This window comes from Mesoplodon bidens (assembly GCF_964165515.1).
Source record: "Mesoplodon bidens genome assembly, contig: HAP1_SCAFFOLD_158, whole genome shotgun sequence".
In the NCBI taxonomy this organism is placed as follows: Eukaryota; Metazoa; Chordata; class Mammalia; order Artiodactyla; family Ziphiidae; genus Mesoplodon; species Mesoplodon bidens.
The window spans coordinates 912,001-939,041 of NW_027671699.1; the positions used below are offsets into that span (position 1 = coordinate 912,001).

A 27,041-nucleotide genomic window follows, 5' to 3' on the forward strand; every position below is an offset into this window, starting at 1 on the left:
CAATGGTGAACAACTGAAAGTATTTTCACTAAGATCAGGAACAAGGCAAGTTTGCCCACCCTCTCAACTCTTATTCAACATAGCTTTGGATGTCTCAGCCACAGCAATCCGAGAAGACAAGGAAATAAAAGGAATCCAAATTGGAAAAGAAGAATTAAAGTTGTCACTCTTTTTTTTTTAATTAACTATACAGCAGCTTTAATAGGGTAACAGTCCAGAGAAAAATGTTACATTAGGCACTTGACATCTCATATAAATTTTTTTCTTAAAACTAAAAGGTTTCATTTTAACAGATAAATTTCAATGTACTTTTTAAAACTGATTGTTAATTAAAGCCTAAGCAATTATAAAGAAAATACACAATGATATTCAACCAGAGGTTAATTTTCTGGTCATACTGACATGTTAAAGTACTTTTCTTAAAATTTAATTTACCTGAGACTGAGTTCTCAGGTATCTTTTTGGTTAAAAATATTTGATAAGATAGGTGATAATTGGACTATTTTTATATTGACAACTGAAATAAAGCTATATACTGTCAGTCAGTGTTTAGGGACCCAGAACCAACTTGTCAAAAAAGTACATTTTATACCCATAATATCATCATTTTCACATGATTATCCTTTCAAGTTATCATAATCTGTTACTGGCTTCTTGTCTAAGAATTTACAGGCCTAAGGTGAGGCTGTCAGGTAAATGACTGGCATATACAAATCAAAGACTGTGTTCAGGACAAGAGAGCCACACCCAGTGCCTGATGGACAGGATTCACCCATTAACCCGTCACTTTGGAGTCTGCCTAACAGGAGCAAGTCCTCCGAGTTCTGACAGCCACATACGGACAAGAAAGGCTGCTGAAACTTATTTAATTAGACTTAGAGGTACTACTGCTGTTAGGAGTCTGTATATAAAGATTTTTAATCATACGTTATAATTTTTTTTCAAGTAAAAAACTTGGTTCCAACTGTTACAGGCATAAAAGTATTTCCCCTGGGATTTCCTCCACATCGAGAAGGTACCCATATATTTTTAAATAGTCTTCCTAACTTTGGGAAAACGTTGCCCTCCCTCCAACACCCCCCCCCACATGAACATAACCAAATCAGTTGTAATAAAGTACAGCACACAGAAATGACTGTCGGCCTCCTATGAGGACACTGAATGCCATCCATCCCACAGGTTCACTCAACAATCTGCATGTGTTCCTGAGGAGAAATCCATCGAGTCCCTTTGCTGTTGTGACATCTCCAAAGTCAGCTTTTCCCGTATCAATCGTTCTGGACTTCACCCACCATGCTCATCTCATTTGGATTTCAATGCTTCCTCCCATTCAACAGCCGATTCAGAGTTCTTGGGAATTGCTGGAAATATTGATTGCATTTTACTTCGAAAGTCTTTTATACTGTGAACTCCTAAAGCCTTCCAGACTGCGAAGCTGATCACACCAACCCCACACCAGGCGTAAAGTGAGCCCCACCCCAGGGCTCGCAAGGCAAGGGAAGACCCGCTCTCCGGTAAGGCAGCCGTGGCCACAGTTCCCTGCGAATGTTGGAGGGTCTCCTGCAGAGGCGGGGGGCTGTTGTGGCTCACCATAGGGACAAGGACACTGCCAGTAGAAGTTCTGGGAGGTACTCTAAAGTTGTCACTCTTTGCAGATGACCTGATACTACACAGAGAGAATCCTAAAGATGTTACCAGAAAATGCCTAGCGCTAATCAATGATTTTGGGAAAGTAGCAGGATACAAATTTAATGCACAGAAATCTCTGGGATTCCTATAGGCTAATGATGAAAAATCTGAAAGAGAAATTAAGGAAACACTCTCATTTACCATTGCAACAAATAGAATAGGAACGAATATACCAAGGTAGACAGAAGACCTGTATGCAGAAACCTATAAGACGCTGATGAAAGAAATGAAAGAGGATACAAAGAGATGGAGAGATATATTATGTTCTTGGGTTGTAGGAATCAACATAGTGAAAATGACTATATGACCTAACGCAATCTACAGAGTCAATGCAATCATTATCAAATTACCAATGGCATATTCCAGGGAACTAGGAGAAAAATTACACAGTGTGTATGGAAACAAAAAAAGACACTAAATACCAAAAGAACTCTTGAGAAAGAAAAACGCAGCTGGATGAATCAGGCTCCAGGACTTCAGACTATACTACAAATCTACAATAATCAAGATAGTATGATACTGGCACAAAAACCGAAATATAGATCAACGGAACAGGATAGAAAGCCCAGAGGTAAACCCATGCACATATGGTCACCTACTTTTTGATAAAGCTTGCAAGAATATACAATGGAGATAATACATCCTATTCAACAAGATGTGCTAGGAAAACTGAACAGCTACATGTACAAGAATGAAATCAGAACACTCCCTAACACCATACACAAAAATAAACACAAATGGATTAGAGTCCTAAAAGTAAGTTTCCACACTATCATACACTTAGAGGAACACATAGGCAGAACACTCTATGACATAAATCACGGCAAGATTCTTTTTGACCCACTTCCTAAAGAAATGGAAATAAAAACAAAATTAAACAAATGGGAACTAATGAAACTTAAAACATTTTTCACAACAAAGGGAACCACAAACAAGACCAAATGACAACCCTCAGAATCAGAAAATATTTGCAAATGAAGCAACTGACAAACGATTAATCTTCAAAATTTACCAGAAGCTCATGCAGCTCTAAACCAAAAAATACAAACAACAATCCAAAAGTGGGCAGAAGACCTAAATAGACATTTCTCCAAAGATGATACACAGATTGCAATAAAACACATAGAAGTTGGCTCAATATCATGAATCATTAAAGAAATATAAATCAAACTACAATGAGGTGTCACCTCACACTAGTCAGAATAGCCATCAAATTCAAAATTCTACAAACTCTAAATTCTGAAGTGGTGTATGGAAAACAGTACCCTCTTGCACTGTTAGTGGGAATGTAAATTGTTACAGCCACTATGGTGAACAATATGGAGGTCATTAAGAACCTAAAACCTGAACTAATATATGACCCCACAATCCCGCTTCTTTGTATATACCCCGAGAAAAGCATAATTCCAAAAGGGTCATGGACCACAAAGTTCATTACAGGTGTAATTACAATAGCCAGGACAGGTAAACACCTAAGTATCAATTGACAGAAGAATGGATAAAGAAGGTGTGTCATATATATACAATGGAATATCACTGAGCCATAAATAGAAATAAAAATTGAGCTATTTGCAGTTAGGTGGATAGACTTAGAGTCTGTCATACTGTGTGAAATGAGTCAGAAAGAAACAAAAGACAAACTTTTTGCTAATATATATATATATATATGGAATTAAAAAAACATTCTGATGAATGTAGGTGTAGGACAGCAATAAAGATGTTGATATAGAGAATTGATTTGAGAATATAGTGAGTGGAAAGGGTAAGCTGGCATGAAGTTAGAGAGTCGTCTGTACATATATACACTACGAAATGTAAAATAGATAGCTAGTGGAAAGCAGCTGCATAGCACAGGGAGATACGTTCAGTGCTTTGTGACCACCTAGCTTGGTGGGATAGGGAGGGTGGGAGGGAGATGCAAGAGGGAGTGGATATGGAAATATACCTATAGCTGATTCACTTTACTATACAGCAGAAACTAACACAACAGTGTAAAACAATTATATTGCCATATAAATGATAAAAAAAACAATATGCTGTTTAAAAGAACCATTTTATCATTAAGGACACACATAAGCTGAAGGTGAGGGAATAGAAATTGATAGTCCAAACAGTTTCCAAACAAGTGCAAGACTTGATCTCCCAATCTCAGGTAATACAGACTTTCAGTCAAAGTAGGTCACAAGTGATAAATAAGGTCAGTATACAATGATAATGGATCAATTTATCTAGAGAAAATAATAATTGTAAATATATATGTACTGAACGTTGCGGGATTAAACATATATTTAAATCAACCATTAAGAGATCTGATAGAGGGCTTCCCTGGTGGCGCAGTGCTTGAGAGTCCACCTGCCGTGCAGGGGGCATGCCTTCATGCCCCGGTCTGGGAAGAACCCACATGCCGTGGAGCGGCTGGGCCCGTGAGACATGGCCGCTGAGCCTGCACGTCTGGAGCCTGTGCTCTGCAGCGGGAGATGCCACAACAGTGAGAGACCCGTATACACCCCACCCCACAAAAAAAAAAAAAAAAAAAAAAAAGATCTCAGAGGATAAATCAACAATAAAACAAATAATAGTAAGTGACTGTATTATCCCACTTTCTACATTAGAAAATTAATAAAGAAACAGAATGTACCTAATAAACTTATAGAATACTTCCATTCAACAATACCAAAATTCATATTCTGCTTAAGTGCTGAAGGAGCATTTCCCAGAATGGACACTGTCTTGAAACATAAAGCAAGCATTAACAAATTTAAGAAGATCAGAGTCACATTAAGCATCTTTTTTGATCATAATGTTATGAAGCTAGAAATCAATAACAAGAGAAAAAGAAAAATCCCTTATATGTAAACTTATACAACGCACACTGGAAATATATATGGGTCAAGGAAGAAGTCAAAAAGGAAATCTGAAACTACCTTCTGATAAACGAAAATGACAACATACCAAAACGTTTGGAATATAGAAAAATCAGTCAATGGATGAATTAATTTTAGCAATCATAGATTCTTCTAAAAGAGAAAAGAATAATCTAAAATAAACCACTTGTGCATATACATGAAGGACTAGGGAAAATGAACAAATTAAGCACCAGGAATAAAAGGAAAAAAATAAGAAAGATTCAAATGGAAATGAATAAAACAAATATCAGATAATTAGGAAAAAATGAATCCAAGTGTTGGAATTTGGAAAGGATCATAAAATTGACAAGATTTAGCAAGACTAACGAAGAGAAAAAAAGAGCTTAATAAATAAAACTTTAACTGAAAGAGGAGAAATTGCAGCTGACACCATAGCATACAAATAGTTATAAAGAATGCTAAAAAACTGGGTTACAAAAATGGATAAATCTCCAAAAACTCCTATATAAAACATAGCAAGACAATCATGAAGAAGCAAAAAACAAGCAAACAAAAAATATCTTGATCATACAAATAATGACTTAGGAAATTGAAGCACTATTCAAAACTCTCCCAACAAAGAGAAGCCCAGGATCAGTTAGTTTCACTGGTGAATTCTACTGGACATTTAATGAAGATTTATTGCCAGTCCTTCCCAAACTCTCCCAAATAACTACAAAAGAGGAAACATTTCCAAACTCATTTTATAAAACCAGGATTTTCTTGATTAACAAAGCCACATAAGGAAATAGAAGGGAACACAAAACAAAACAAAACAAAACAAAAAGCACAGAACTTACAAGCCAATATCCTTGTACATATAGATGCAAAAATTCTCAACAAAATTCTAGCAAACCAAATTCAAAAACACACTAAAATGTTCAACATGCTAAGGTGAAATAATTCCTGGTGATGCAAGGGCAGTTAACATTTTTAAATCAAAAATTTTAATTTACGACACGAATAGCATGCAGAAGAAATGTTTGAAAGAATTTTCTAAATTTTCTTGATTAAAGCTTTCAACTACCTGGGGAGAGAAGAAACATTTTAAATGTAATAAAGATCATATATTATCAAGCCCACAGCTAACATCATATTCATGATGAAAAGCGGAAAACTTTTCCTCTAAGACAGGAACAAATAAAAAATGCTCACTATCACCACTTCTCTTCATCATAATAGTAGAATCCCTAGCCAGAATCATTAGGCACGGAAAAGAAATGAAAGGGATCCAAAGTGGAAAGGAAGAATTTAAAATGTCTCTGTTTGAAGATGACATATTCTGTATGCAGGAAATCCTAAAGACTCCACCAAAACCCCATGAAACTGTTAGAACTAATACATGAAATCAGTAATTTTGTTGGATTTGAAATAAGAATACAAAATTAGTTGCATTTCTATACACTAACAAGAAAATACCTGACAGAAAAAAAAAAAAAAAACACTTCCATTTACCGCAGCACCTAAAACAATAAAATGTTAGGAATACATTTCAGCAAGGAGACAAAATCATCTGTACACCTAAAAATATAACATTTACAAAAACTGAAGAAGATATATGTAAATAGAAAAGTATCCCATATTTCTAAATTGAAAGAATGATTACTGTTAAAATGTTCACGCTACCTCAAGCTATCTATAGTTTCAATGGAATCCCAATCAACATTTCAATGGCAATATTCCCAGAAATAGAATAATAATCCTAAAAATTGTACGAAACAACAAAGGACACTGAAAATAGACAAGACAATTTTCAGCAAGATAATCAAAGCTGGGTGCAACTCACTTCCTGGTTTCAAACTATTATACAAAGTTATGGTAACCAAAATAATGTGAAATTAGAATAAAAACAGACAAAATACCAATAGAATAGGACTGAGAGCCCAGAAATAAACTCAGCCATGTCCAGTCAACTAACACATGACAAAGAAGACAAGAATAAACAATGGAGTAAAAATAGACTTTACACTAAGTAGTGTTGGAAAAGCTGGATATCCACATGGAAAAGAATAAAATTGAACACCCATCTTAGATGACTCAAAAATTAACACAACGTGAACAGAAATCACAAAATCCTTAGAATTAAACAGAAAAAAATCTCCAAGGCATTTGTGTCAGCAATGATTCGTTTGGATATGATACCAAAAGTAGAAGGAACAAAAAGAAAATTCAACATGTGTGAAAACATCAAATTTAAAAGCCTCTGCAAGAAAAGAATCTTGAATAGAGTGAAGAGGCAATGGAACAGGAGGTATAGGAATTCTCCTACGGAATGGGAGAAAATATTTGCCAACAACATGCCAGCTACAGGACTAATGTTGAAACATAAAAAAGACTTAGTTTTTTTTACAAAAGTTGAATAATCTAATTAAAAGGTGGGCTGAAGATCTTAGCAGATATATTCCCCCCATACGACACGTACAAATGACCAACTGACACATGAACATTTGCTCAACCTCTTTAATAGTAAGAGAAATGCAAAATAAAACCACAATGAGATAGCAACTCACGCATTTCATAGTGGTTATTATGAAAAAGAAAAGACATAAAAGTGTAGTCAAGCATGTAGAAAACAGGGAACACTTACAGACTTTTGGTGGTAATGTAACTTAGTACAACCACTATGGAAAATAATATGGATGTTCCTCAAAATTCTAAAAATAATACCACCATATAACCTAGCAATTCCATTTCTGAATATACATAATTGAAAGAAATGAAATCAGTTAACTTACAGAGATATTTGCACTCCCATGTTCACTGTGTAAATATTTATCTAAAATATGCCAGGCATAGTCACTAACCGTTTATCAATGATTAAATGGATTAAGAAATGTATATATTACGACAGTGGATATTATACAGTCATATAATGAAATTCCTGCAATTTGTGACCACATATAATCAACTTGCAGGCATTATTCTTAGTGAAACAATCAGAGACATAAAGACAAACTGTGTGATCCCACTTATTTATGAAATCTAAATGGCTGAGGTCTTCAAAAAAAAGAGTGTATACGTATTTAATAGGTGTGAGGTTCGGAGAAATAGGGAGATGATAGTCAAAGAGCATAAATTTCATGTTATAAAATGTGTAACTTCTTGGGATCTAAATTACAGGATAGTGAGTTAGTTACCAATACGTTATTGCATGTTTAAAAGTTACTCGGAAAGTAGATCTTAAATGTTCTTACAGCACACACACAAATTTGGTAACCATGTGAGTTGATAGAAGTATTAAATAACATTATTATCACATTATTTCACAGCATAGATGTAAATCTAACCATCATGCTGTGTACCTTAAAACTGCCAATGTTATATGTCAATTGTATCTCAGAAATGTTGGGGAAATTGCTTTAAAGATAAGACCAAAATGTTTCAAATCCATTGAGAAAAGATAAGGAACAAATTCTCAAGATTGGCCTTGGCAATAATTCCTTGGCTATGACAGCAGTAGAGCAGGCAACAAAATCAAAAGTTAAGTGAAGTGAAATTGAACTGAAACATTCCTATATAATAAAGGAAAGAATCAACAGAATTAACAGGCAATCTACAGAATTGCAGAAAATATTAGAAACACATATGAGATAAGCAGCTAATAACAAACATACATTAGGAAAGTGCCAAACCTCTGTAGTGGAATATCACCTCATATCTATTAGATTGTCTATTATAAAAAAAAGAGAAGATAGCAGGCATGACAAAAGGGAACCCTCCTACATTCTTGTTGGGAAAGCTGATTGGTGTAGCTGCTCTAGAAAACAGTTTGAAGATTCCTCAAAAAGCTAAAAATGTAGAACTACTAAATCATCCAGAAAAAATCTTTGGATATTTTTATAGAGGAAGAAAAATCACCGAGTCATAAAGATACCTGCATCCCATGTACACTGCACCATCATTCTCAAATGCCATAACAGGAAAACAACACACTTAGGCGGAATAGATGGAAAAAGAAAATGTGGCACAGAAAAGTATTTTGTGTGGCAGGAAAAAAATGTGTCACAATAAAAATATATTCAGGCATAGTAGAAGGAAAATGCTGCCTTTTGTAACAAAATGGGTGCACCTTGAGGGCACTATGTTAAGTCAACATCTCTAATAGTAAGAGATGTTGAGCAGAATTACGACGAAGTGAGAAGTACTTAAGAAGTAAGTCAGGCATATAAAAACAAACATGGTGTGATCTCACATATTTCAAAAAAAAAATAATCTTAGTTGCAGGTTTTTCTCCTTCATCACTTAAGATGTCCTGCCAGTCCTTTCTGGCTTAAAGAGTTTAACATCTGTCTTTCTCAAACTCTTCCAAAATATGGCAGAGGGAGGAAAAGTCCGAAACTAATTCTATGGAGACACCATCACTGATACCACAACCAGACAAAGATATCACAAAAAAAGAAAACTGCAGGTCAATATCACTGATGAATATAGATGCAAAAATCCTCAACAAAATAGTAGCAAACAGAAGCCAACAGCACATTAAAAGGAAAATACACCATGATCAAGTGGGGTTTATTGCAGGAATAAAAGGATTCTTCAATATATGCAAATCAATCAATGTGATACACAATATTAAAAAATTGAAAGAGAAAACACATGTGATCATCTCAATAGAAGCAGAGAAAGCTTTAGAAAAAATTCAACACCAGGTTATGATAAAAACCCTCCACATAGTAGACATCGAAGGAAGATTCCACAACATAATAAAGGCCATATATTGCCAGAGTCCAGCTCTAGTGAGTCTCGGGATACCCGAGGGATGGATAGCGTCAGCAAAGGAAATAATTCTATTACACTTCTTAAAGTATCAGCATTGCATATTTCTCTTTCTCATGTCTTTATTCTTCATTCTTCCTCTATTGTTTACAATAACAGGTTTATATGTCGTAGTTGATTACATTACCAGGTACGTGGCCAAACAATCTTAGCACAATCAAACCTGAAAATATTCTATAAAGATTTTTTAAAACAAACATCCCCTAGTTTCTAGATGTCCTATTAAAATATTTCCCCAAGTTCCCATTAATCACAGGTTGTTTCTTAGTAACCAAGCCAAGCAGTTCTATGATTATTTCAATTGTAAAATTTGGAGCTACTTGTTCCTATTTTTCTTGCATGTGCATCCTTTTACAATGGTTCCAGGAAAATATTTACAATGTACCTGCATGCTCTTTCTCGTTGTTTCCTTCAACTGAGACAGCGTTTTCTCCCTATCCGGGCAACGAATTCTGCTCTAGTCATTTGTTTTTCTATAATTAATTTTCCTTTATAATAGAACCATAAATTTCCTATGTCATCATCAGGAACTCCAGCCCATGGCCGTAACTCCATACTAGAGGGTGTTTTTCACAAAAACATCCCCTTAGCTCCAGGCTCTTAATTCTTTACCATTTACACAGGGCCTTAGTGGGTACTTCCCATCCTATGATAGTTTCAGGAGGGGGAGTCCTAGAGGAATTTTTTTTCACCTGGAGCAACATCCCCCAAAATTGCCCCTGTATGTAAAGTTATTATCATAAAACATAACAACGGAGCTGTAGTCCACCTTACTGACACGGCACTGCCTTGCAGTGCCTTCCGTTGCTCATGACTTTGTCATGGTGCAATGCCTCCAGGATGGCTTCCGACATCTCCCCCTTTTTTATTTTTTAAAAGTGCAGTATGGAGCTCCACGGAAAGTTGTTTGATGCTTTTAATAATTATTCTAATGATGACTGGAAGTAAAAATATCAGAATTAGTACAACAACTGCCATGATTCCTCCATTAATGAGCATTGAGAATAAGGTTTTATGTGACACCAATGACTTAATACTTTCAAAAAATTTCTGAGCAGACTGTGCCGGAGATAAACCTAAGTCTGTATTTCCTATGTCATGAATCTCTTGATGTAATTTAGTAGGGTCTAAACTAGCATCTGTTTGGTTCCAAACTCCCATAATATGAGTACGAATTTATTCCCAAAAATATGATTCATTCACTTTTAGAGGAGTAACACAAATCCATCTATATTTTTTATGACACCTCAAAGCTAATCTTACTTTGAGCGCTGTTAATTCATCCCCTATGTGTAAAATTGCTTCTTCTAAGGCATCCACCTTTGCTTCTAACTTTCTGTCTATAACTTCCTGAGTAGCCAGAGCTAAAGATACATTTTTTGAAAGCTCATTTACATGTTGAGCTGTATGTACATGTTGAGGTAAGGAACTTATTGAAAGAGAAAGTGATGCTATTACATCTATAAATGTAGATATTGCTAGAATTAAAGCTGCAACAAGTCTCTTTGAATGTAATAAAAGTTCAGTTTCATGCAAAACTTGTAAGCCATAATCATCATACGAGGCAGAGGATAATTTTACAGGCAACATAATGTATGGCGGTCGTTTAAGAATCATTAAAACTTGTACATTCATAGAGGGATTTATACAACTTGTCGAAATACAATCAAAGCAATGTGTCCAAAATGTAGAATCAGAAGCATTATAATAAATATTTAGATCCACATATTTTGGGGCTACCAAGAATACATAAGGTGCTGACACACAAGCCTGCATAGAATAAATGCCCATATTTTTAGGTCTATGAAGAATAACTGGTGGTGGTGCAGCAATAGCTTTCCAAAGCTGGGTCTGTGCATAATACATACTCTCTTGAGCCATAGTTAGTATAGGAGGCACACATCCTCCAGTGTGCCATCTATTAACAAGCATAGAAGCAGGAATGAGTGTATTATTCCAATCATAATGTGCATGATGTTGTAAATAAGATCTATAATCCTTACATGGATCAGGATTACTCCAATCATGCACATTTTTTGTGGTATCCTCTATGGGAATATCAATTCTTGAAGAATATATACAATAATTCCATGTAGGAAATCTGGTATTGGTATCTACAGCGTCCCAGTTACTATCCAATTGGTCTTCCGGAGATTGTAATATAGATGATTGTACTCCTGTATGGATACCATAAGGAGGATTACAAGGAAGAAATTTTAGAGATGAGAGGAAGGTTGATTATAAGTTGGATCTTCTCCAGGTGCTAGGTAAATCAAAGACCAAAGAAGTCTCTTATTAGATTGACTCAAAGGAGAAGCAGTAAGCTGTCCTTTAAGAAAAACCGGTATACATCCATCCTTACGAGAGGCTACAGAGTTATTAATTGATGGAAATATAAAACATATAGTATGGAACCCTGATTTTCCATGAAATGTAAAATTATTATTTGTTTTAAATTTATTATATGGATAGGAGCTTATGGCTCCTCCCATTAACCTGGGCATAGTAGTGGACACTGGTATACCCTCATTATCCCAGGCTACAGTTTGTAAAATCGGTGGATCAGGGAGATATGTCCAATAAGATTTATCCAAAGCATTTCCCCTAGTTACCTGGCAGGCTAATATAGCAAGCATAGCAACAAAAAGATTTCCAGGTGTTAAGGTAGCTCCCTGGTCTGTTACCACTTTATCGGCGTCATCAGCAAGCGTTTAATATGACCCCACGTTGGTGGATTCGAAGTTCTTGTAGAGATGGCTTGTGTCTTGCGAGGTCTTGGGTGCGGACGCGGAAGACAAAGAATTGGTCTCTCTCCAATGGTGAGCTTTTGTATCTGCTGCAGCAGCGGTTCTTTAGCTGATGGTGATTCATTAGCTGACGTCTCCGGCTGTGGTGCCTTGTGCCTGACTGGGAAGTGGTAAGGCACGGTCGGAGGGCCCGACATGTCTGATGAAACGGTCAGGCACCCACAACAGCGAGTCAGCGTCCTGTGGAAATACACAAGCATACCCTCAGCCGCTGGTTAGAAAATATCAGGTCCTTTCCATTGACGAGTGAGCAGATCCTTCCATTTCACCCTATGTTTAGGTTTATTAATATCGGGATTCCAATGCCTCATCATGGCAGTATTACCTTGTGAATCAGTATTCAAATTATTTAATACAAATAGTGTGTGTTGAAGATGTGATGTGGAGAAGTGTATTTGAATTCCCCTTGCTGTAAATTTGTAATTTGAACTTTTAAAGTATGTTGGGCTCTTTCCACTATTGCATGACCCTGAGGATTATAGGGGATTCCCATAGAATGGGAAATATTAAATTTTTCACAAAAGTCTTTAAAAGCCTTAGAAATGTAGGCAGGAGCGTTATCAGTTTTTAGAGCTTTTGGAATGCCTAGAAAGGCAAAACAGAAAAATACGTGTTGCATAACATCCTTAAATCTTTCCCGGTTCTTGCTGAGGCAAGAATTACATGAGAATAGGTATCCACAGAACCATGTACATAAGATAGTTTTCCAAAAGTTGGCACATGAGTTACATCCATTTGCCATAACATATTAGGTAATAATCCTCTAGGGTTGATCCCCATGGGCAAACTGGATGAATAAGTTGGACAATGTGGACAATTTTTAATTATAGATCTGGCTGTCTCCCGGGGCAGTTGAAATTGATATCACAGAGCTACGGAATTTTGATGATGCAAATTATGTGAAGCTTGTGCCTCCTCAATACAAGGGAAAGCGACAATTCGTGTCAAAAGGTCAGCTTGGCGATTACCTTCACATATGATTCCAGGCAAGTTAGAATGTGACCTTACATGACCGACATAATAAGGTAAAGAACGTGCCCAAACTTGTTTTTGTAAAGAAGCTCACAGTGATAGTGCCAATGGTGGCGGTGCCCACGGTGACACTGCCCACGGTGACAATGCCCATGATGACAGTGCACATGGAGACAGTGCCCACGGTGCCATTGCCTATGGTAACAGTGCTCACAGTGACAGTACCCATGGTAACAGTGACCACGGAGAGAGTGCTCATGTTGATAATGTCCATGGTGAGAGGTCTCATTGTGACAGTCCGCATTGTGCCAGTACCCATAGTGACAGTGCTCATGGTGACAGTGCACATGGTGACAGTGACCATGGTGACAGCGCTCGCGGTGGTAGTGCTCACAGTAATAGTGCTCATGGTGAGAGTGCCGATGGTGACAGTGCTCACAGTGACAGTGCCCATGGTGATAGTGCCCATGGTGAGAGTCCGCCCATTGATAGTGCCCATGGTGGCAGTTCCCATTGTGAAAGTGCTCATGATGACATTTCCCATGTTGGTAGTTCCCATGGTGACAGTGCTCATGGTGATAGTGACCATGGTAACAGTGTACATGGTGGCTGTGGCCTTGGTGACAGTGCCCATGATGACAGTACTCATGGTGACAGTTCTCACGGTGATAGTGCCAATGGTGACATTGAACATGGTGGCAGTGAAAAACGGTGACAGTGCCCATGTTGACAGTTCTCATGATAACAGTGCACACGGTGACAACCAAAGCAGACAGTACTCACGCTGACAGTTCTTAGGGTTGCAGTACACATGGTGACAGTGATCATAGTGATAGTGCCCATGGTGGCAGTGCCCACAGTCACAATTCTCATGGTGTAGTGCTCACAGTGACAGTGCCCATGGTGAAAATACCCAGGGTGACAGTACTCATGGTGAGAGTGCTCATGGTGATAGTGCCCATGGTGACAGCGCCCATGTTCACAATTTCCACAGTGATAATGCCTATGGTGAGAGTACCTAGGGTGACAATGCCCATGGTGACAGTGCCCATGGTTTCATGCCCATGGTGACTGTGCTCATGGTAACAGGGCTCATGTTGGCAGTGCCATAAATAACAGTGTTCATTGTGGCAGTGCTCATGGTGACCATGCTCATGGTGACAGTGCCCATGTTTACAGTGTTTATGATGATAGATATCACAGTGTCAGTGCCCAAGGGGACACTGTCCAGGATGACAAAGCACATGGTGATACTTCCCATTGTGACTGGCCATGGTGACATGGCCCATGGTGACAGCATCCAGTGTGACAAGGCCCATGGTGACAGTGCTCATGGTGACCATGCCCATGGTGACAGGGCCGATAGTGAGAGAACCAATATTGACAGTGCTCATGGGAAAATTGCCCATGGAGACATTAGCCATGGTGATAGTACTCATGCTGACAACCCCACGGTGACAGTGCCAATTTTGATGGTCCCCGTGGTGACAGTTCTTATGTTGAATGTGACCTAGGTGACAGTTCTCATGGTGACAGTGCCTATGGTGAAAATTCTCATAGTGACAATGCTCACGGTGAGAGTGCCCATGGTGTTATTACCCATGGTGAGAGTACTCATGGTAAAAGTGCCCATGGTTACACTGCACATGGTGGCAGTGCAAAATGGTGACAGTGCCCATGGTGATATTGCTCATGGTGACACTGCTTATGGTGATAGTTCTTATGGTGATAGTGTGTATGGTGAAACTTGACACAGTGACAGTGCTCATGGTGACAGTGTTCACGGCGATAGTGCCGATGGTGAAAGTGCCCATGCTGACAGTGCCCATAGTCACAATTCTCAAGGTATAGTGCTCATGGTGACAATAGCAGGGTGACAGAGCTCATGGTAAAAGTGCTCATGGTGACAGTGCCCATGGTGACAGTACCTAAGGTGACAATTCCCATAGTGAGAGTGATCATGGTGAGAGTGCTCATGGTGACAATACACAGGGTGTCCTGCCCATGGTGACAGTGATCATGGTGAAACTGCTCATGTGGACAGTGCCATAAATGACAGTTCTCATTGTGGCAGTGCTCATGGTGACTGTGCTCAGAGGGACGGTGCCCATTGTTACAGTGCTTATGGTGATAGATGTCACGGTGGCCGTGCCCACGGTGACAGTGCCCACGCTGACAAAGCCCATGGTGATACCTCCCATTGTGACAGTGCCCACAGTGAAAGAGCCCACGTTGACAGTGCCCAAGATCACAGTGCCCATAGTGAGAATGCTAATGTAGACTGTGCCCTTTGTGACAGTGCCCACTGTGACAATGCCCATTGTGACTCTGCTCACGGTGACCGTACTGATGCTGACAGTGCCGATGGTGATAGTGCCAATAGTGAGAGTGCTCACAGTGAAACTGCCCATGGAGACACTGCCCATGGTGATAGTGCTCATCGTGACATCCCCTCGGAGGCAGTGCCAATGGTGAGAGTCCCCGTGGTGACAGCTCTCATGGTGAAAGTGACCCTATTGACTTTGTTCATGGTGACAATGCTCAAGGTGATAGTCTCCATGATGACAGTGCCCATGGTGACTGTTCACATGGTGACAGTGCCTATGGTGATAATGCAATTAGTGACAGTGCTCATGGTGAGAGTGCCCATGGTGAGAGTCCTTACGTTGATAATGCCCATGGTGGTAGTTCCCATTGTGAAAGTGCTCACGATGCTGGTGACCATGATAACAGTGCACGTGGTGGCAGTGCCCTTGGTGACAGTGCCCATGATGACAGTACTCATGGTGACAATTCTCACGGTGATAGTGCCCATGGTGACATTGCACATGGTGGCACTGAAAAATGGTGAGAGTGCCCATGTTGACAGTTCTCATGGTGACAGTGCACATGTGACAACCCATTCAGACAGTACTCACGGTGATATTTCTCATGGTTGCAGTACCCATGGTGACAGTGCTCACAGTGATAGTGCACATGGTGGCAGTGCCCATGGTGACACTGCCCATGGTGACACTGCCCACAGCACTATTGTCTATGTTGACAGTGCTCATGGTAACAGTGCCCATGAGACAGTGAGTAAGGTGAGAGTGCTTACAGTGATATTGCCCATGGTGACAGGGCTCATGGTGACAGTCCGAATTGTGTCAGTACCCAGGGCAAAAGTGCTCGTGGGGACAGTGACGACAGTGAGAGTGCTCACGGTGATAGTGCTGACGGTAATAGTGCTTATGGTGACAGTGCAAATGGTGACAATACACATGGTGAGAGTACTCATGTTGAAAATACCCATGGTGGCAGTTCTCATAGTGACAGTTCTCATGGTGACAGTGCTCATAATAGCAGTTCCCAAGGTGGCAGTGCTCGTGGTGACAGTGCTACTGGTGACAGTGCACTTGGTGGCAGTTCCCATGGGGACAGTACCGATGGTGACACTGTGCATTGTTACAGTGCCCATGGTAACCGTTCTCACGGTGATAGTGCACATCGTGACAGTGCCCCTGGTGGTAGTTCACCTGGTGACAGTGCTAAATAGTGACAGTGCACATGCTGACAGTGCTCATGGTGATAGTGCCCATGGTGACAGTGCACACGGTGATAATGGATATTGTTACAGTGTTCATGGTGACAGAGCCCAAGGTGGCAGTGGCCATGGTGACAGTGCCCACAATGACAGTGCCCTTGGTGACAGTGCCAACACTGACAGTGCCCATGCTGACACTTCTAACGGTGGCAGTACCCATTGAGACAGTTAGCATGGTGAGATTTGTCACAGTGATAGTGCCCATTGTGACAGTGCTCACAGTGACAATGCCCATGGTGCCAGGTCCCATAGAGACATTCCACATGGTCACATTTCTCAGAGTGCATGTGCCTATAATGATATTACCCATCTTGACACTGCACATGGTGGCAGTGCAAAATGGTGACAGTGCCCATGGTGACATTGCTCATGGTGACTTGGCTTACACTGATAATCCTTATGGTCACAGTGTGCATGGTGACACTGCACAGAGTGACAGTGTTCATGGTGACAGTGTTCATGGTGATAGATCCCATTGTGAGAGTGTCCATGGTGACAGTGACCATAGTCACAAATCTCATGCTGTAGTGCTCACAGTGACAGTGCCCAAAGTGAAAATGCCCAGGGTGACAGTACTCATGGTGAGAGTGCCCATGGTGACAGTGCCCTTGGTGACATTGCCCATGTTCACAATTCTCACAGTGATAATGCTTATGGTGAGAGTACCTAGGGTGACAATGCCCATGGTGACAGTGCCCATGGGGTCATGCCCATGGTAGAGAGCACTCATGGTGACTGTGCCATGTTGGCAGTGCCATAAATAACAGTGCTCATTGTGGCAGTGCTCATGGTAACCGTGCTCATGGTGACATTGCCCTTGTATACAGTGTTTATGGTGATAGATGTCACGGTGTCAGTGTCCACGGGGACAGTGCCCACGCTGACAAAGCCCATGGTGATACTTCCTATTGTGACAGAACCCACCCTAACAGTGCCCATGGTGACAGCACCCAGTGTGACAAGGCCCATGGTGACAAAGCTAACGGTGACCGTGCCAATGGTGACAGTGCTGATGGTGAGAGTGCCAATAGTGACAGTGCTCATGGTGAAACTGCCCATGGAGACATTGCCCATGGTGATAGTGCTCATTGTGGCAGTGTTCATGGTGACCACGCTTATGGTGACAGTGCCCCTGGTTACAGTGCTTATGGTGATAGATGTCACGGTGGCCATGCCTATGGTGACAGTGCCCATGCTGACAAAGCCCATGGTGATACTTCCCATTCTGACAGTGCCCACTGTGACAGAGCCCATGGTGACAGTGCCCAATATCACAGTGCTCATGGTGAGAGTGCTAATGGTGACTGTGCCCATGATGACAGCGCCCATTGTGACAACACCCATTGTGACAGTGTTCACGGTGACCATGCCGATGATGACAGTGCCGATGGTAATAGTGCCAATACTGAGAGTGCACAGGGTGACACGGCCCATGGAGACCACTGACAATGGTGATAGTGCTCATCGTGACAACCCCTAAGAGGCAGTGCCAATAGTGAGAGTACGCATGGTCACAGTTCTCACGGTGGAAGTGACCCTGTTGAAATTGCTCATGGTGACAGTGCTCAAGGTGATAGTCTCCATGTTGACAGTGCCCATGGTGACTGTTCTCATGGTGACAGTGCCTATGGTGATAATGCTCTTAGTGACAGTGCTCACAGTGACAGTGCCCATGGTGACAGTGACCACAGTGACTGTTCTCACCGTGATAGTGCCCATGGTGACAGTGTTCATGATGACAGCCCGCATTGAGGCTGTGCCCGTGGTGACAGTTCTCAGGGTGATAGTGCTCATGGTGATAGTACTCACGATGACATTGCCCAAGGAGACAATACTCACGGTGTCAGTAATCATGGTGAAAGTGCCCATGGTGGCAGTTCTCATAGGGACAGTTCTTGTGACAGTGCTCATGGTGGCCGTGCTCGTGGTGACAGTGCTCATGGTGGCAGTGCCCATGGTGAGAATACCAATGGTGACACTGCACATGGTGACAGTGCACATAGTCATGGTGCCTCTGGTGGCAGTGCAAAATAGTGACAGTGCCCATGGTGATATTGCTCATGGTGATAGTGCCCATGGTGAGAGTGCCCATGGTTATCATGCTCATTGTGACAGTGTCCATGGTGACAATGCCCCTGGTGACAGTGCACACCGTGAGAATGCCCATGGTGGCCGTGCCCATGGTCAAAGTTCTTATCATGATAGAGCTCACGGTACCAGTGTTCATGATAATAGTGCCCACGGAGGCAGTGCCCACAATGAGAATGCCAAAGATGAGAATACTGACTGTGACAGTTCCGCTGGTGACTTTTCTCTCTGTGATAGTGCCCTTGGGGAGAGTTAGCATGGTGAGATTTCTCACGGTGATAGTGCCCATTGTTTCAGTGCTCATAGTGACAAGACCCATGGCTCCAGTGCCCATCATGGCATTGCTCATGGTGACAGTTCTCACAGTGACAGTGCCCATGGTGATATTACCCATGGTGACAGTACTCAGTGTAAAATGCTCATGGTGACAGTGCCTAAGGTGATAGTGCACATGGTGGCAGTGCAAATGGTGACAGTGCCCATTGTGACATTGCTTAATGTGATAGTTCTTGTGGGGATAGTGCACATGGTGACACTGCCCACCGTGACAGTGCTCTTGTTGACAGTGCTCACAGTGATAGTGCCAATGGTGGAAGTGCCCATCGTGAAAGTGCCCATGGTGACCTCTCTTATGGTGAGAGTGGTCAGAGTGTCACTGCTCATGGTGAAAGTGCCCATGGTAACAGAGCTCACGGTGACAGTGCCAATAGTTATAGTGTCCATGGTGACAGTACTAACAGTGAAATTGTCCATGGGAACCTTGCCCATGGTGACAGTGTCCATGGTCACAGCCCTCATGGTGAAAGTGCTCACGGTTACAGTTCCCATTTTGACAGTGACGACCGTGACAGTTCTAACAGTGATTGTGCACATGATGACAATGTTCATGGTGAAAGTTCACATTGTGCCAGTGCCCAAGGTGACAGTGCTCATGGTGAGAGTGCCCAAAGTCACAATACACATGGTGACAGTGCTCAGGCTCACAGTTCTCATGGTGATAGTGCCCATGGTGACAGTGCACATGGTGATACTGAGAATGGTGACAGTGTTTGTGGTGACAGTGGTCATGGTGGCAGTACCCATGGTGATAGTGCTGAAACTGACAGTGCCCTTGGTGATAGTGCCCATGGTGAGAGTGCTTACATTAATAGTGCCCATGGTGGCAGTTCCCATTGTGAAAGTGCTCATGATGACAGTGCCCATGTTGGTAGTTCCCATGGTGACAGTGCTCACGTTGATAGTGACGATGGTAACTGTGCACATGGTGGCCGTGACCTTGGTGACAGTGCCCATGATGATAGTACTCATGGTGACAGTGCTCACCGTGATAGGGCCCATGGTGACAGTGCCCATGGTGGTAGTGCACACGGTTGCAGTGAATAATGGTGACAGTGCCCATACTGACAGTTCTCATGGTGACAGTGCACATGGTGACAGTGTTCATGATGACAGTGTTCATGGTGGTTGTTCCCATGGTGAGAGTGTCCATGGTGACAGTGCCCATAGTCACAACTCTCATGGTGTAGTGCTCACAGTGACACTGCCCATGGTGAAAATACCCAGGGTGACAGTACTCATGGTGACAGTGCTCAATGTGATAGTGCCCATGGTGACAGTGTCCATGTTCACAATTCTCATGGTGATAATGCCTATGGTGAGAGTACCTAGGGTGACAATGCCCATGGTGACAGTGCTCATGGTGTCATGCCCATGGTGACAGTGCTCATGGTAACAGTGCTCATGTTGGGAGAGCCATAAATAACAGTGCTCATTGTGGCAGTGCTTAAGGTGAGCATGCTCATGGTGACAGTGCCCATGGTGACAGCGCCCAATGTGACAAGGTCCATGGTGACAGTGCTCATGGTGACCGTGCTCATGGTGACAGTGCCCACGTTTAAAGTGCTTATGCTGATAGATGTCACGGTGTCAGTGCCAATGGGGACAGTGCCCACGCTGACAAAGCCCGTGGTGATAATTCCCATTGTGAAAGTGCCCATGGTGACAGTGCCCAGTGTGACAAGGCCCATGGTGACACTGCTCATGGTGACTGTGCCCATGGTGACAGTGCCGATTGTGAGAGTGTCAATAGTGACAGTGCTCATGGGGAAACAGCCCATGGAGATATTCCCCATGTTGATAGTGTTCATGGTGACAAGTCCACAGTGACAGTGCCAATGGTAATAGTCCCCGTGGTGACAGTTCTTACATTGAATGTGACCATAGTGACAGTTCTCACGGTGACAGTGCCTTTGGTGAAAATTCTCATAGTGACAGTGCTTATGGTGAGAGTGTCCATGGTGATATTACCCATGGTGACAGTACTCATGGTAAAAGTGTCCATGCTGACACTGCACATGGTTGCAGTGCAAAATGGTGACAGTGCCCATTGTGATATTGCTCATGGTGACATTGCTTACGGTGATAGTCCTTACAGTGATAGTGTGTATGGTGAAACTGCACACGGTGACAGTGTTCATGGTGACAGTGTTCATGGCAATAGTGCCGATGGTGAGAGTGCCCATGGTGATAGTGCCCATGGTGAGAGTCCTTACGTTGATAATGCCCATGGTGGTAGTTCCCATTGTGAAAGTGCTCACGATGCTGGTGACCATGATAACAGTGCACGTGGTGGCAGTGCCCTTGGTGACAGTACCCATGATGACAGTACTCTTGCTGACAATTCTCATGGTGATAGTGCCCATGGTGACATTGCACATGGTGGCAACGAGAAATGGTGTGAGTGCCCATGTTGACAGTTCTCATGGTGACAGTGCACATGGTGACAACCCATTCAGACAGTACTCACGGTGATATTTCTCATGGTTGCAGTACCCATGGTGACAGTGCTCACAGTGATAGTGCACATGGTGGCAGTGCCCATGGTGACACTGCCCACAGCACTATTGTCTATGTTGACAGTGCTCATGGTAACAGTGCCCATGAGACAGTGAGTAAGGTGAGAGTGCTCACAGTGATATTGCCCATGGTGACAGGGCTCATGGTGACAGTCCGAATTGTGTCAGTACCCAGGGCAACAGTGCTCATGGTGACAGTGACGACAGTGAGAGTGCTCACGGTGATAGTTCTGACGGTAATAGTGCTTATGGTGACAGTGCAAATGGTGACAATACCCAGGGTGACGGTACTCATGTTGAAAATACCCATGGTGGCAGTTCTCATAGCGACAGTTCTCATGGTGACAGTGCTCATAATAGCAGTTCCCAAAGTGGCAGTGCTCGTGGTGACAGTGCACTTGGTGGCAGTTCCCATGGGGACAGTACCAATGGTGACACTGTGCATTGTTACAGTGCCCATGGTAACCGTGCTCACGGTGATAGTGCACATCGTGACAGTGCCCCTGGTGGTAGTTCACCTGGTGACAGTGCTAAATAGTGACAGTGCACATGCTGACAGTGCTCATGGTGATAGTGCCCATGGTGACAGTGCACACGGTGATAATGGACATTGTTACAGTGTTCATGGTGACAGAGCCCAAGGTGGCAGTGGCCATGGTGACAGTGCCCACAATGACAGTGCCCAAAGTGAAAGTGCCGACAGTGACAGTGCCCATGGTGACCCTTCTCACGGTCATAGTGCCCATGGGGATAGTTAGCATGGTGAGATTTCTCACGGTGATATTGCCCGTTGTGACAGTGTGCTCCGTGAGAAGGCCCATGATGACAGTGCCCATAGAGACATTCCGCACGGTCATATTTCTCATGGTGAAAGTGCCTTTGGTGATATTACCCATGGTGACAGTGCACGTGGTGGCAGTGCAAGAAGGTGACAGTGCCCATGGTGATATTGCTCATGGTGACTTTACTTACAGTGATAGTCCTTATGGTGACAGTGCACATAGTGACAGTGCACACAGTGACAGTGTTCATTGTGACAATGTTCATGGTGATAGTTCCCATGGTGAGAGTGTCCATAGTAACAGTACCCAGAGTCACAATTCTCATGGTGTAGGGCTCACAGTGACAGTGCACATGGTGAAAATACCCAGGGTGAGAGTACTCATGGTGACAGTGCTCATGGTGATAATGCCCATGGGACAGTGCCCATGTTCACAATTCTCAGAGTGTTAAAGCCAATGGTGAGAGTACATAGGGTTACAATGCCCCTGGTGACAGTGTCCATGGTGTCATGACCATGGAGACAGTGCTCATTGTGACAGTGCTCATGTTGGCAGTGCCATAAATAACAGTGCTCATTGTGGCAGTTCTCATGGTGACCGTGCTCATGGTGACAGTGCAAATGTTTACAGTGTTTAAGGTGAGAGAGGTCACGGTGTCAGTGCCCATGGGGACAGTGCCCTTGGTGACAAAGCCCTTGCTGATTTTTCCCATTGTGATAGTGCCCACGGTGACAGCTCCCATGGTGACAGCACCCAGTGTGACAAGGCCCATGGTGACAGTGCTCATGGTGACCATGACCATGGTGACAGGGGCGATAGTGAGATGGCCAATAGTGACAGTGCTCATGGTGAAACTGCCCATGGAGACATTGCCCATGGTGATAGTGCTCATGGTGACAACACCACGGTGACAGTGCCAATGGTGATAGTCCCCGTGGTGACAGTTCTTACATTGAATGTGACCATGGTGACATTGCTCATGGTGACAGTGCTCATGGTGACAGTGCTCAAGGTGATGGTCTCCATGTTGACGGTGCCCATGGTGACATTTCTCATGGTGACAGTGCCTATGGTCAAAATTCTCATAGTGACAGTGCTCACGGTGACAGTGCCCATGGTGATATTACTCAAGGTGACAGTACTCATGGTGATAGTGCCCATGGTGACACTGCACACGGTGATAATGGGCATTGTTACAGTGTTCATGGTGATAGACTCCAAGGTGGCAATGGCCATGGTGAGAGTGCCCACAATGACAGTGCCCATGGTGAAAGTGCCGACAGTGACAGTGCCCATGGTGACACTTCTCACGGTGACAGTTCCCATGGGGACAGTTAGCATGGTGAGATTTCTCACGGTGAGAGTGCCCGATGTTACAGTGCTCACAGTGCCAATGCCCATGGTACCAGTGCCCATAGAGACATTCTGCATGGTCACATTTCTCACGGTGATAGTGCCTATGGTGATATTACCCATGGTGACACTGCACATAGTGGCAGTGCAAAATGGTGACAGTTCCCATGGTGATATTGCTCATGGTGACATTGCTTACGGTGATAGTTCTTACGGTGATAGTGTGTATGGTGAAACTGCACACAGTAACAGTACTCATGGTGACAGTGTTCATGGCGATAGTGCCGATGATGAATGTGCCAATGGTGACAGTGCTCATTCTCACAATTCTCACGGTATAGTGCTCATGGTGACAGTGCCCATGGTGTCAATACACAGGGTGACAGTATTCATGGTGACATTGCTCATGGTGATAGTGTCCACAGTGAGATTGCCCATGTTCACAACTCTCACGGTGATAGTGCCCATGGTGACAATACCCAGGGTGACAGAGCTCATCGAAAAAGTGCTCACGGTGACAGTCCCATGCTGACAGAGCCTAAAGTGACAATTCCCATGGTGACAGTGCTCATGGTAATACTGCCCATGGAGACATTGCCCATGGAGATAGTGCTCATGGTGACAACACCACGGTGACAGTGCCAATGGTCATAGTCCCCGAGGTGAAAGTTATTACATTGAATGTGACCATGGTGACAGTTCTCATTGTGACAGTGGCTATGGTGAAAATTCTCATAGTGACAGTGCTCACGGTGACAGTGTCCATGGTGATATTACCCATGGTGAGAGTACTCATGGTAAAAGTGCCCATGGTGACACCGCACATGGTGGCAGTGCAAAATGGTGACAGTGCCTACTGTGACATTGCTCATGGTGACATTGCTTACCGGGATAGTCCTTACAGTGACAGTGCGCATGGTGACAGTGCCCATGTTCACAATTCTCACAGTGATAATGTCTATGGTGAGAGTACCTAGGGTGACAATGCCCATGGTGACAGTGCCCATTTTGTCATGCCCATGGTGACAGTGCTCAGGGTCACAGTTTTCATGGTGGCAGTGCCATAAATAACAATGCTCATTGTGCCAGGGCTCATGGTGACCGTGCCAATGTTTACAATGTTTATGGTGATAGATGTCACGGTGTCAGTGACAACGGGGACACTGCCTAGGTTGACAAAGCCCATGGTGATACTTCCCATTGTGACAATGCCCAGGGTGACAGTGCCCATGGTGACAGAACCCAGTGTGACAAGGCCCATGGTGACAGTTCTCACGGTGATCGTGCCGATGGTGACAGTGCCGATGGTGACAGTGCTCATGGGGAAACTGCCCATGGAGACATCGTCCATGGTGATAGTGCTCATGGTGATAACCCCACAGTGACAGTGCCAATGGTGATAGTCCCCATGGTGACAGCTCTTACGTTGAATGTGACCATGGTGACAGTGTTCATGGTAACAGTGCCCATGGTGACAGTGACCACGGTGAGAGTGCTCACAGTGATAGTGCCCATGGTGACAGGGCTCATGGTGCCAGTCCGCATTGTGCCAGTACCCGTGGCGACAGTGCTCATGGTGACAGTGATCACAGTGAGAGATCTCACGGTAATAGTGCTCATGGTGATAGTGCAAATGGTGACAATACCCATGGTGACAGTACTCATGTTGAAAATACCCATGGTGGCAGTTCTCATAGCGACAGACCCATGGTGACAGTGCTCATAAAAGCAGTGCCCAAGATGGTGACAGTGCTAATGGTGACAGTGCTCTTCGTGGCAGTTCCCATGGGGACAGTACTGATGGTGACACTGCACATTGTTACAGTGCCCATGGTAACTGTGCTTACGGTGATAGTGCACATCGTGACAGTGCCCATGGTGGTAGTTCACCTGGTGACAGTGCTAAATAGTGATAGTGTACATGCTGACAGTGCTCATCGTGATAGTGCCCATAGTGACAGTGCACACGGTGATAATGAGCATTGTTACAGTGTTCATGGTGACAGAGCCCAAGGTGGCAGTGGCCATGGTGACAGTGACGACAGTGACAGTGCCCATGCTGACACTTCTAAGAGTGAGAGTGCCCATGGGGACAGTTAGCATGGTGAGATTTGTCACGGTTATAGTGCTCGTTGTGACAGTACTCACAGTGACAATGCCCAGGGTGCCAGGGCCCATAGAGACATTCCGCATGGTCACATTTCTCATGGTGAATGTGCCTATGGTGATATTACCCATGGTGACACTGCACATGGTGGCAGTGCAAAATGGTGACAGTGCGCATGGTGACACTGCACACAGTGACAGTGTTCATGGTGACAGTGTTCCCATGGTGAGAGTGTTCATGGTGACAGTGCCCATAGTCACAATTCTCACGGTGTAGTGCTCACAGTGACAGTGCCCATGGTGAAAATACCCAGGGTGACAGTGCTCATCGTGACAGTGTTCATGGTGATAATGCCCATGGAGACAGTGCCCATGTTCACAATTCTCACAGTGATAATGCCTGTGGTGAGAGTACCATGGGTGACAATGCCCATGGTGACAGTGCCCATGGTGTCATGCCCACAGTGACAGTGCTCATGTTGGGAGTGCCATAAATAACAGTGCTCATTGTGGCAGTGCTCATGGTGACCGTGCTCATGGTGAAAGTGCCCATGTGTACAGGGTTTATGGTGATAGATGTCACGGTGTCAGTGCCCACGGGGACACTGCCTATGTTGACAAAGCCCATGGTGAAAATTCCCATTGGGACAGTGTCCACGGTGACAGTACCAATGATGTTAACGCCCAGAGTGACAAGGCCCATGGTGACAGTACTCACGGTGACAGTGCCTATTGTGACAGTGCCAATGGTGAGTGTGTCAATAGTGAAAGTGCTCATGGTGAAACTGCCCATGGAGACATTGCTAATGGTGATAGTGCTCATGATGACAACCCCATGGTGACAGTGCCAATGTTGATAGTCCCTGTGGTGACAGTTCTTACGTTGAATGTGACCATGGTGACATCGCTCATGGTGACAGTGCTCAAGGTGATGGTCTCCATGTTGACAGTGAGGATGGTGACAGTTCTCATGGTGACAGGGCCTATGGTGAAAATTCTCATAATGACAGTGCTCATGGTGAGAGTGACCATGGTGATATTACCCATGGTGACAGTACTCATAGTGAAAGTGTCCATGGTGACACTGCACATGGTGGCAGTGCAAAATGGTGCAAGTGCCCATG

The 27,041-nt window shown here is 43.3% G+C and overlaps 1 pseudogene across 1 annotated transcript in view; it reads right to left on the minus strand.

Moving 5' to 3' along the window:
* Positions 1-26,620, minus strand: part of LOC308611141 (ubiquitin-like modifier-activating enzyme 1) — a 58,202-nt pseudogene extending 31,582 nt beyond the window's left edge. The window contains exons 1-2 of the transcript in view: positions 26,477-26,620; positions 12,098-12,278 (exon numbers count right to left, since the gene is read on the minus strand). The product of the transcript in view is annotated as a ubiquitin-like modifier-activating enzyme 1 (transcript). The remainder of the gene's footprint in view (positions 1-12,097; positions 12,279-26,476) is intronic.
* Positions 26,621-27,041: the final 421 nt, after the last annotated feature.